The following is an 11,840-nucleotide window of genomic DNA, read 5'->3' as shown; positions in this document are numbered from 1 at the left end:
CTCCCCTCGGCGCGCCCGGGCGGCAAAGCGTGCCGGAGATCCACCCGAATGACCGGATACATATTTCCGCCTTCCACCGGGACGGTGCCTCGGCGCGGGAGAAGGGGTCACCGAGCTCCCCTCGGCTGCTTGTGCTGTCGAAACAGGCTGACTGACAGGGCGACGCTTCCTCTGCCGCCGCAGGAGCGCTTATACGAGGTGCCCGGGGCAGCCGTGGCCGGGAGCAGGGCAGGGGCAGTGTCCCGTGCTCCTGAGGACAGCAGGCCGCAGGCCCGGGGGCTGCCTGCCCGCCCGCCCGCGGGGTGAGAGGTGTCCCCTCTCACACCTTCCTCTCCCCAGCAGCCTGCGCCCCGATGGGTTTGGCTGCCAGCTCTCCTTGCACAGAGGGAAATCAGGCAGCTGTTAAAGAACTATTTATCAAGACTATTGGGTTACTTCATAGCTCAGCATCCCAGGAGAGCGTTTACTCGCCCAAAGAGGTTTTTCCCAGGTCTGCTTGGCAAACAGTTTGCATTTGGCTGGTGGGTGCTAACTAAAGAATAAGCATCTTCTCCTGGCTTATCTCTGACAGCCCTGTATGGGGTTTGTTACTTGTGTTGCCCAAATTCCGTTGTCTTTCACAAGACTCAAGAAGTGAGGAACAAACCCCCCCATTTTTACTTCTGTGCCATGAGCTGTGTCAGTCCACTATGAGCAATCGGCTGTTACAACCAGGAATAGCAGAAACAACAGAAGCAAAAGGGGGTTTGTACAATTATATGAGTTACATATGTATATATGTATATAGTCATGGTTGTATTGTGTTGCTCTGCCTTGAATTTTACAGGCTGTGGGAACAGTCAGAAAATTTAAAAATAACAGAGTATAGACCATAATATTTGACCTTTTTTTTTTTTTTAACTTTAATCACATACAGATATTGAGAATGAGAAGACCGGGCAGTACCTAACAGAATGAAGAAGCTATGCAAATAAACATGGACTAATCCATTGCCATGCATTATAATGGAAGGACATCCTGGTCACTGTGGAGCAGTAGCAACTTTACCTGGGTATGAATTGCTTTTTAATACAGATATGTTTAACATTCATATTTTAATCATTTTTTTTCAGGGCATGACATTTTGATGTTCACACAAATAAAGGGTTTACATTGTTGGTTGAAGCCAGATGCGTAAAGCCTTGAAAGCCTGCTCTTTGTCCAGAAAAGAAATAATTAATCTGTCTATCTTGAAATCACTCAGCTTATTGAACACAGGCTGCAGAGCTTAGACAGGGGAAATACACACTCTCTACTGTTCTGCTGTTAGTCCTGCTGGGCAATTCTGACACATCGCTTAACCTGCCTGTGTCTTACTTTCAGTAATCTGGGTATGGTACCATGCCATATCATATTAATGCTCATGAATAAAGCATCTGCAATCTCTGAATGAGAAAAGGTTCATTTTTGGTTCAAATCATCTCTTGATTTGTCAGACTGAATGCTTCAGCTGTGCCTCCTCATGTACAGTGATGGCAAAATTTACTTTGCTCTGAGGCAGACTTTTAATCTGGGAGACCTGAAGAAAGAAAAGAGCAATCTAAAGAGCAAACTGCCTTCACTAGCTATTCTAAGATTAGATATTCACTAGATCCTTAGATATGCTTATGATTTTAATTTTACTACATTCATCTACATCTCCTGTAATTTTTATCGCATAGGCCTTTTCCTACCAGGGATTTTGACTATTAAAGAAAACACTGTATGACTAAGGGTTAGTTTGAGAACTGCAGTCAGAAATTACAGTGTAATTAAAGTCACTCAGGGCATAGTGAGACTGAGGGCTGCCAATCACTGCAAAATAAATGGTTAATTTGCAGCTTCTAGCACAGCATATTAGATTACATATGAAAGGGATGCAAGTTCTCTGCCGGAAGGAGACCTTTTAAGGAGGAACTTATGTACTGCAAGGTACAGTCAGTAAATCCGTTGTTGTCCTTGCTACCAGCTATTGCTGCCAGTTGTTCGATACCCTTAAAAAATTTTGGTGTTTTATCAAAGGTCATGTACAATGTGAGAGAGGAAATGTATTGTGGTTTGGATGGAAGTCAATTTTTAAACTTATTTTGCTAGTTTAGTTGAACTGAGATCTTTTTTCTTGTTCTAGAGAAAAGGAAAGAGCAGTGTCTGTAGGAAGAAAGTTGCAGAGCATGGCAGCAACCTTCTTAAGTAACAGGGAGAGAAGTTTTGTCATTGTCTGTACTTGTCAATGTCATTTGGTGTGAACAGGGTAACAGAGAATGCCTTCTCCACACCAGTGTATCCATTGCTGTGTCAGTGGAGAAGGAGATAATTTTCTGCATGAGTGGTGTTGAGGAACAGCGTTAACACCCCAGAGATCCTGTGGAGTGTCAGTGTTTATGAAGTACCTGAACTGTGCTAATAGTATAGTGCACTTATAAATAAACCATAGCTGCAGATTTAGTTTAACTATACCCAAAATACACAGGAATTGGTATTTCTTTTGTACATCAGTGATAGGATGCAAAGAAATCTTGAAGTGGAAAAGCTTAAAAATCAGTGAATTGATGCGTGAAAATATAGAGTACCATATACACTTGATTTATCTTTTTGGGTATATATTGCACATATTCCATTCTGTGTATATTCTAGTTAGTGCAACTTGTTTAGAAGGTTCTAAAGAAATAAGCAAATAGAGGAAAATAATTTTTTTTCTATTTTCAGAGTAATTTTGTATATATACTTCAAAATTCAGATTTTCTGCAGTCAGTTAAAAAGTAACTTTTGCATAATATTGTGTAAATAGAAGATCTCTGTAGTGTCCACTCACTGCTTGTAAAGCCATGGAGGGAGCTCCCAGGTTTCCAACTAGAAGGTGTGGTGACTTGCTGTGACTTTTGCAAGAGAGCAAGTCTTTGTGACAGAAGGTAATAAAAGTATGATGACTGAGCAGAGTGCTGAAGCTTATCAGATAAAGTACTACAACTGTCTTCTACTGAGTTGAATAGGTTTTTATGCACTTGCCAATTGAGTGCTTCATGCTTATCCTAATGTGCAGGCACAGAGAAACCATACGAGCAGAGGCAAGAGGCAGGGAATAGAATCACAGAATAGTTAGGGTTGGAAAGGACCTTAAGATCATCCAGTTCCAACCCCCCTGCCATGGGCAGGGACACCTCACACTAAACCATGTCACCCAAGCTCCATCCAGCTCCATCAATCCTGCCAGGGATGGAGCATTCACAACTTCCCTGGGCAACCCATTCCAGTGCCTCACCACCCTCACAATAAAGAACTTCTTCCTTATATCTGACTTAAACTTTCCCTGCTGAAGTTTGAACCCAGAAATACTCAGAACAGAAAGGGAAAATAAGCTATGGGGGCAGCTGTCCCACAGCTCTGCTCAGTATAGCAGAGAAAGGAAGGTCCAGGAGGAGCAGACACACAGCACAGCAGTGTTTCTTTGTCTCACTTTCACTTCCTACAGATATGTAAGCTTTGCACATGCCAGCCCAGTGCTGGCTGGGGAAACTTAAGTTCCTGGCTTGATGAAGCTGGTTGTTTTGGCAAAGCAGGGAAAAAACATTCTACCTAAGTATTAGTATTAATCTCTTCATTAATCTGTTTTGTTTCTTATTGAGGCATTTTACCTTTGTCTCATGATTCTTTTATTACTTTGCCAAAAATAGAAAATCAGAAATATTCACAGAAAGCATCCCTTATAATTCCCTAAATGCCAGTTATTATTTGCTGATTTTATGAAACAGAGGATGCAAGAAGTTAAAAACATTCAGGAAGTTCTGTTTCTTCTAAACAGATCATGGTTTAAAGGACAAGATAAGCCCTCATCAGACACACCTCCAACATTGTATGGCTACTTCATTAGCACTAAGGAACTCTGACCTTCACCAAATCTTGAATATCTAATTTTCCTGGTTATCAAAAGCAACCTCACTCAGGTGCCAGGAGCATTGTGGTCATGGTAGCCTATGCGGGGTAATTTTCCTGCTAATAAAAGACAACTCTGGTGTCAAACTGTGTCAGATGAGAGTACTCAGCAGGCCTGGATTCCTGTGAAGGACAAAAGGGTCTGGATCTCCTCCCTGTAAGCACCACCCATTCTGAGTCATCTGAGCTGGAAGTACTGGCATAATTGCAAAACATCCTCACACAGTTGGAATGATCCAGTGTAGGTTACACCAGGATTCTTGAGTGAGCTATTTGGCTGTCTAATTAAAATATGATGTGGACAGGTCTTTGCTGTTGGGGATTTTTCACCAATGTTTCTTCACAAGGTGGAGAACATGTTTTTTCTCTTTAGTGTCACAGGGTTACAGACTATGAACTTATTTTTGTTGACTCATTTCCAGATACACCTAACACATTGTAAAGGTCACTTTGGGTTTTTAAATTCAACTTGAATTCAGTTCCATGTAGCATCATATATTTATGTTGGCTATAAATAGTTTTAAGGCAAAGAAAATCTGCCTTTTCAGCTATGGCTTCTTATTTGAAACTTTATATTTTCTGATGACCCAAGCTGAAGCATTGAATTGGGCAGATCAGGTGTGTTGGACATTGGGTACCTTGCTCATGGCAAGCCTCTGGATGCATTGGACCCTGCTCTCCATCCCCCTAAATATTTTGTAGTTGTTTAGGCATGTGCAGTGGATGCAAAGTATTAATAAATCTGAATTCTCCGCTTACATCACTGGCAACATTTTGTGGACACTTTGCAGGGATATAAATGGCAACCAGTGGAAATTCAGTTTTAGGAATCTGATTTCCTGAGATTTGGAGTTCTTTTTATACCAGCTGAAGTCAGTGAAACCAGTTTCTGAAAACTGGGTTCCAAATATTAAAGCCTGGCAGGCAAAGCTGGGTTATCCAAAATTAGCTACCACCTCTGAAAAGACAATTGTGATTACCTCACAGGGGAACTCTGAGATAGAGCCCAGAGTAGAATCTAAGTCAGCTGATATCCACCCTTGTGCATTAACCACAACACTGATTCTTTAATACTGTGAGCTTGAATACTGACTTGTTAAAAAATACATGCAGTGTCCAAAACTCATCCACAGCATATGCAAAATATGCTTTGATTTCATTTGCTGGTAGAATTCTGAGAGTTGAAGTCTATTTGCACCTCAGATTTTCAAAGAACATGGCTTCAAATTAATTCATTCTTTGTTGCTGTGAAGTCAAGCCCCTTCCCTTAACTTGTAACAGATTTATTCATTAATACCTGGAAAAGAAAAAGTTCAGGAGAACATGACTCCTGAGTTAACAGTAATTTATGTGTATTCTTTAACTAGTCTGTATTTACTTGCAGTAATGACTTTGTGATAAAGTATGATTTGAACAAAATGATGTCACTGGTAATCGAGCTAGCTTGCATTTGCATGCATGTATATGTGACAATAAGGATACTGGGGTTTTGATCAAAAGTTATTATCAGCACCCCACTGTGATAGATTGATCTGTAACTGTTATTATGTACTTAACAGCTCGTGTCTAGCTTTCATGGAGATGACATCCTGCAGTGTTTCACAGGTGTAAGTGATTCAAGACCCAGAGTATGTTTTAGGATGTATGCAGGACTATATGGAGTCTAGCTCCACATGAGGATGAGTTATAAGGGGAGCAAATGAAAGGTAACAGTGAAGTGTGTTATTTTAATTCATCTGAGGGAAAAATATGTTCCATACATACTAGAAACCAGTAAGCAGTGATTTATCCCATTTCTTCTATGAAGACAGACTGAGAGATCTGGGGTTGTTCAGCCTGGAGAAGAGGCTTCAGGGAGACCTTAAAGCATACTTCCAGTTCCTAAAGGGGCTGACAAGAAGACTGGAGAGGGACTTTTTATTGAGGCCTGTAGTGACAGGACAAAGGGCAATGGTTTTAAACTGGAAAAGGGTAGGTTTAGATTGGACATAAGAAAGGTATCTTTTATGCTACGGGCGGTGAGACACTGGCACAGGTTGCCCAGAGAAGCTGTGGCTGCCCCATCCCTGGCAGTCAAGGACGGGGCTTGGAGCAACCTGGTCTAGTGGAAGGTGTCCCTGCCTGTGGCAGGGGGGTGGAACTGGATGATCTTTAAGGTCCCTTCAACCCAAACCATTCTATGATTCTATGATTTTATGTGTTGCAGTGACTGAAGCAAGACGAGATGAGACCCAGAAATTTCAGAGCAGTACACACCATGGAAGCAGGATATGTGGGCTTAATAAATAGGCCATGTGTAAGGATATTTGAGAGATTATGTCTTGATTGATTCAATCCTGCAAGCATGCAGCATGCAAGAGGTGAGGAGATGAAAACATCTGTACTTTGTTTCCTGCTCTATGGGATGGAGGAAACCCTACTCTGCTGCTGTGCTGCAGGGTTTTTCAAGCTCACCTGTGTGACAACATTGATCCTTCAACACTCAGTGAGCTCTATATAATGCTTTGAAGACCAGGGAGGTTTGACTAAATCATAGAATCATAGATCATAGAATCATAGAATAGTTAAGGTTGGAAAGGACCTTAAGATCATCAAGTTCCAACCCCCCTGCCATGGGCAGGGACACCTCACACTAAACCATGCCACCCAAGGCCTCATCCAACCTGGCCTTGAACACCGCCAAGGATGGAGCATTCACAACCTCCCTGGGCAACCCATTCCAGTGCCTCACCACCCTCACAGTAAAGAATTTCTTCCTTATATCCAATCTAAACTTCATCTGTTTATTTCAGAATGAAGTACAATGTGTTCCATTAAGGAGTTTTTCCAGAAGGCATAAGAATTGTCAATACACATTTCTATATTGTTTGAATTGCACTTGTCTTTCAAAAAGTCTTCTGTGTTTTTAACGCAGACCAAATGGATTTCTCAGAAATGCTGGACATTTGCAGCATCCACTGATTTATGTGCAGGGCAGATGCTCAGCACAATTTCTTTTTTACCATACTACATTTAGTTGTAAGAACTTAATTATATGAAAGCAACCCAAGACCTGCTTGACATAATCAAAAATGATGTGCTTTCTTTCAATTTTTTTTCTCTTCGTACTACCATGGCACAAGAGAAGTAATATGTTCATACTGAAGAGAGAACTAGTGAGTACTGCCCTTGAAATTCCCAAGGGCAGGCTTCTGGAAGCTACCCTGGTTAAACAAAGACAGAGAACTTACTAAGATTGAGAATGAAAATGGGGAAATGGCTCAAAGAAGTGGATGCACCACTAGCTTAATGTAAGAAAAACCTCTCTTCTTTTGTGATGCTGAAAAATAGCTGATACTTTCAGTTAGCAATTTTGCAGTGACAATTATTTGCCCAAATTAAATAAGGCAAACAGAACGAAAAGGAAAGGAAATAAAGTTTCAGGGGTTGTTTTTTTAAATTGCAGGTGAAGATTGGGTGTAGTCGAAGTTTTCTATGAGAAATTTTATGTTTCCTTACAAGGAGGATATTGAGGTCTCAAACTAGATCATAACAAAGGAAAGAGCATTTACTTGGACTCCTGTAGCCAGACTTAAGAAGAGAAAGTCTCAGATGTGAATAAAAGACTGCAAGGTTGTTGCCTAATTGATTGGAAGCAAAGAACTGTCAGACATCAGAAGTGTGCACAGCCTAAGACTGTCATCTAATTTCTCAGCTTTGGCACTTTTTGGTGCAACTTGTGTTTAAAGTTAGTATTAATCTTTGTGGGCAAAAAATGCTGCCTTTCTCCCTCTAACCTTTCTCCCTTTAAGCAACAGTTTATAAATGCAGCAGCACTTTTTAGATGTCAGTAAGGTATTTTCATCTGGCAATTGATTAATGTGCATAGTAAAATGGATAGGCCTGTCTGTTGAAACACAGAACAGCGAGGCACAGCATAGTGCTACTAGAAGGAAATAATCAATTTTTGGGATTTTCATTAGGTCTGACAGCTTTGGATATCCATGGATATATAACTGTTGGTAAGATGAATACAACATAGCACAGAGCTTCTCTGCTTCCTGTAACTTAGGTTAATATTTGTGTCTAGTTATTTTTGAAGAAACATCCTTTCTATGTGAAATTAGCTTTACAAGCAAAGGGAGTATTAGAAGAAGCGCACTGCAGGTTCGGCCGCTGAGTTACTAGGGATTTAAGACAGGAGGTGGCAGTCTTGAGCAGCAACTCATTGCTGTGTCTGTTTAGTTAAGGTCAGGTCCGAACTGGAATCAGCTGAGCCCTTTTTCTTAAACATCGCAATGACAAGAAGCTGAGATATTGAAGATGGCAGCAACTAACTTTGTCTTTTGTGCCAGATAATTAAAATCGTACCTAAGTTATCTGATAATTTTAATGCAGGGTTTATGAGTTTTCCTAGGTTATTTAGTCTTTGGATAAATAGTCCTAGAGGGAAAGACTGCAGCACAGTGGAGAGAGAGAATTCAATCTGTCTCATTCTCATCAGGGTTTGTTCATTCTAACTAGGAAAACCATGTTGCAAACAAGAATATCTCCCAATAAAATATCACGTTGGTTTATTCAAATGCGAAGTGTGTCTAATTCTGGTGCTCTTTTAAGTATCCTGGAAGGGTGGGTGATCCTTCATCCCCTGACTGTGTGGTCTGCAGGCACGTCTTCTATCCTGCTGCTATCTAGGTGCTTCTATCTCTCTCACAAACTACCACAAAATAGTGGCAAGGGAACCTACTTTTATTAGTAACATAGATTGAAATGTTCTCATGAACAAATCAGCACAAAACTTTGCAGTTACAGTCTCAGCAGAGAAGGGAACTTGATGACATCATTGTTTTTCCCCTGTGAAAATGCTTAGTTGGAAAAAGACAAAAAAAGACTAAATGAATCACAGCAGCTACATGCGACATCCCACTAGTCATTCTGAAGAATGTGAACGGTGCCATTCACTGGGCAATCGAAATGTAACCAAGAGAGCTCTGTAGCATTGCTGGATATTCACAGCAGGAATTTTACTTGTAAATGATATTGTAAATGTTGTATATCTATGGATTGCTTTTCCCAACAGCCCCACACTTTTTAAATATGCATTCTGGACCAAATCTCAATTTACATATTTTTTTCATTCAGATGCACATGAAAAGTCTTCCTTTAGAAGTCTGCAAAGCAACAAATCCTTCAAATAGAGCAAGTTGCAACTCTGCTCTACTTAGAAAGTATACATGCATGTAAGCCTTGATCCAGAACAGAACTGATTTTCTAAGCTTGTTTTTTGTCACAACCTATAGTCAAAAAATACAGCCCCTTTTTTCCCTGTGGCTTGAATTCTTCAGTTAGCCTGTGCATGCACAAATGTGCCTGCTCCATGCAGACACAATAGTCTACCTGGATGGATCTGAATGCAAGATCAGGTTTTCTGTAATAGTCCAGTTCTGTTAGACACAGCAGACACTGTCATGAACCCTTCTGTTTAATCTTTTTATTAAGCAAACATTTCCCTAAGTTTGCATAAGCAGTCGCCCAGCCGTGGCTTCCACACAGTCCTTTAATAACTAGCAGGGTGTGGTGATTAAATTTCCTCAGAGGCTTTTCTTCCATCTGACTGCCAAAGTCTAATTTATTCCTCAGTTAACATCATCTCTTTGTTTTTTTCACCTCCTTCGTTTGTCGGAGATAGATCAGTGAGTTAATAGCTGTCTTTTTAGTGCAAAAAGGGGGTGGAGAATGATTCTTCGAGCCTGATTCGCTAATGAAATTAGGCTTATGTGATCATACCCTGTCTATTCCAACATTCAGCACTAAGAACATGGAACCCCGCTGGCCATTTCACTGCATACGGAAGAGAGACAGAGGACTCCAGTCTTCCAGCTTCCTAGTAATTTTATGAAAATGGATGGCTGGGAAGAGGAAAGAGTCCTACTACTACCTTCTAGTAAGGGAAAGCTTGCACTGTGAACTCTTTCCTTATTAGACAACTGAAAATTCATTCAAGCTGTCCTTTGAGGCACAGATGTCTGAGATGCTAGTCTTCACTCGTTGCATTGCTTAGAATTTATTCACATGGGGATAGCTCTCACTTCAGTGGGCAGTAGTGAAGACAAGGCACAGGCAGTATTTGTAATCTGGGTTTATGGAAGTTCTACAGTGAGGTGATAGCACAATGTGAACACATGCCTCTCCTTCATGTAGTGAGTATGAAGGTCTGCCTCTTATGTGTAGATGGGGTACCTGGGTATGGTTGTCATGGTGCTCTTTAAACAACCTGTCTTTAAACATTCTTGCGTCCTTCTGAAGGTGGAATGTACTGTACCTGGTGCTGGAGAGGGTATGAAACATAATTTTTTGAGTATCTATGACAGAACAAGGTATTTGTTAATTTTGCTACATTTCAAATATCAAAATGATGCAATTTAGTGTCCTGGGTCGGAGCAATCCCAGGCACAGCTACAGGTTGGGCAGGGAAGAGATTCAGAGCAGCCCTGCAGAGAAGGACTTGGGGGTGTTGGTCGATGGGAAAATGAACATGAGCCGGCTTCAGTGTGCGCTCGCAGCCCAGAAAGCCAACTGTATCCTGGGCTGCATCAAGAGGAGTGTGACCAGCAGGTCAAAGGAGGTGATCCTGCCCCTCTACTCTGCTGTCGTGAGACCTCACTTGGAGTATTGTGTGCAGTTCTGGTGTCCTCAACATCAAAAGGACATGGAACTGTTGGAACAAGTCCAGAGGAGGGCCACGAGGATGATCAGGGGACTGGAGCACCTCCTGTATGGAGACAGGCTGAGAAGGTTGGGGCTGTTCAGCCTGGAGAAGGGAAGGCTGCATGGAGACCTCATAGCAGCCTTCCAGTATCTGAAGGGGGCCTACAAGGATGCTGGGGAGGGACTCTTCATCAGGGACTGTAGTGACAGGACAAGGGGTGATGGGTTCAAACTTAAACAGGGGAAGTTTAGATTGGATCTAAGGAGGAAATTCTTTACTGTGAGGGTGGTGAGGCACTGGAATGGGTTGCCCAGGGAGGTTGTGAATGCTCCATCCCTGGCAGTGTTCAAGGCTAGGCTAGACAAAGCCTTGGGTGACATGGTTTAGTGTGAGGTGTCCCTGCCCATGGCAGGGGGGTTGGAACTTGATGATCTTAAGGTCCTTTCCAACCCTAACTATTCTGTGATTCTATTCTATGATTCTAAGATGAGCACCTGTCTTTTTGTGTGTGTTTTTTTTTTTTTAATAAAGGCACTGAAGCTGTGAAAGAATGTGCAAAACACTTCATAGAGCTGATGAGTATGATCATCTCGGATTGAAGGCTGAGTCTTAAGAGTCTTTCTGTGTACTAGTTTAATTTTCACTCTTTCACAGTCATATTTATGGGATTGGAGAATGTACCAAAAGGTATTTTGCTGTATGAAAAAGTGCAATAAACTTGGGCCTTATAATGTCTGTGTTGTTGGAGAAACACAGTTTCCTTTTTTCAATTAGGTGGTTTTGGAGTCTTAAAGACTCTATTTCTGCTTATTGGTTTTCTTAGGACAACAGTAGCTGCAGCCTTGCCTAGCTTAGAACATGGATAGATGTTTTGTTCCAGATCCAGATGTGCAGAGCAAAGAAATTTTCCATCCACAACCACATAGGTCCTTCTAGCTGCTACATCCTGGCCTGTTGCAGGGCAGGTTTTGTGTGTTCTCCCTAATTCATATTAAGCACAATTAGGTTGTTAGTTTAAAATCCAGGTCTGAGGTATGGCAGCTGCCTTTGCCTCACCTGAGATAGCAGTCCTCCCGTAGACTCTTCTCTTGGCACATCCAAAGAGTGGTGAGGAACTTCTGTGGTTGTTAATCCTATCCACTAGCATTACTAGATGTAGAAGAAATGATCTGTACATAACCCGAGCCCCGATGATAATGCAGAA

At 41.6% G+C, this 11,840-nt stretch overlaps 1 long non-coding RNA gene across 1 annotated transcript in view; it reads left to right on the top strand.

Moving 5' to 3' along the window:
- The first annotated feature begins 22 nt into the window (after positions 1-22).
- The window catches only part of LOC308219584, a 31,255-nt gene continuing 19,437 nt past the window's right edge, over positions 23-11,840 (top strand). Inside the window, exons 1-2 of the long non-coding RNA XR_013956537.1 lie at positions 23-198; positions 917-1,051. This is a non-coding gene — a long non-coding RNA (uncharacterized lncRNA). The remainder of the gene's footprint in view (positions 199-916; positions 1,052-11,840) is intronic.

Source organism: Psittacula echo (genome assembly GCF_963264785.1).
Source record: "Psittacula echo genome assembly, chromosome: 4".
Classification (NCBI taxonomy): domain Eukaryota; kingdom Metazoa; phylum Chordata; class Aves; order Psittaciformes; family Psittacidae; genus Psittacula; species Psittacula echo.
The sequence above is the reverse complement of the archived record's forward strand: the minus strand, read 5'-3'. Positions and strand labels throughout refer to the sequence as shown.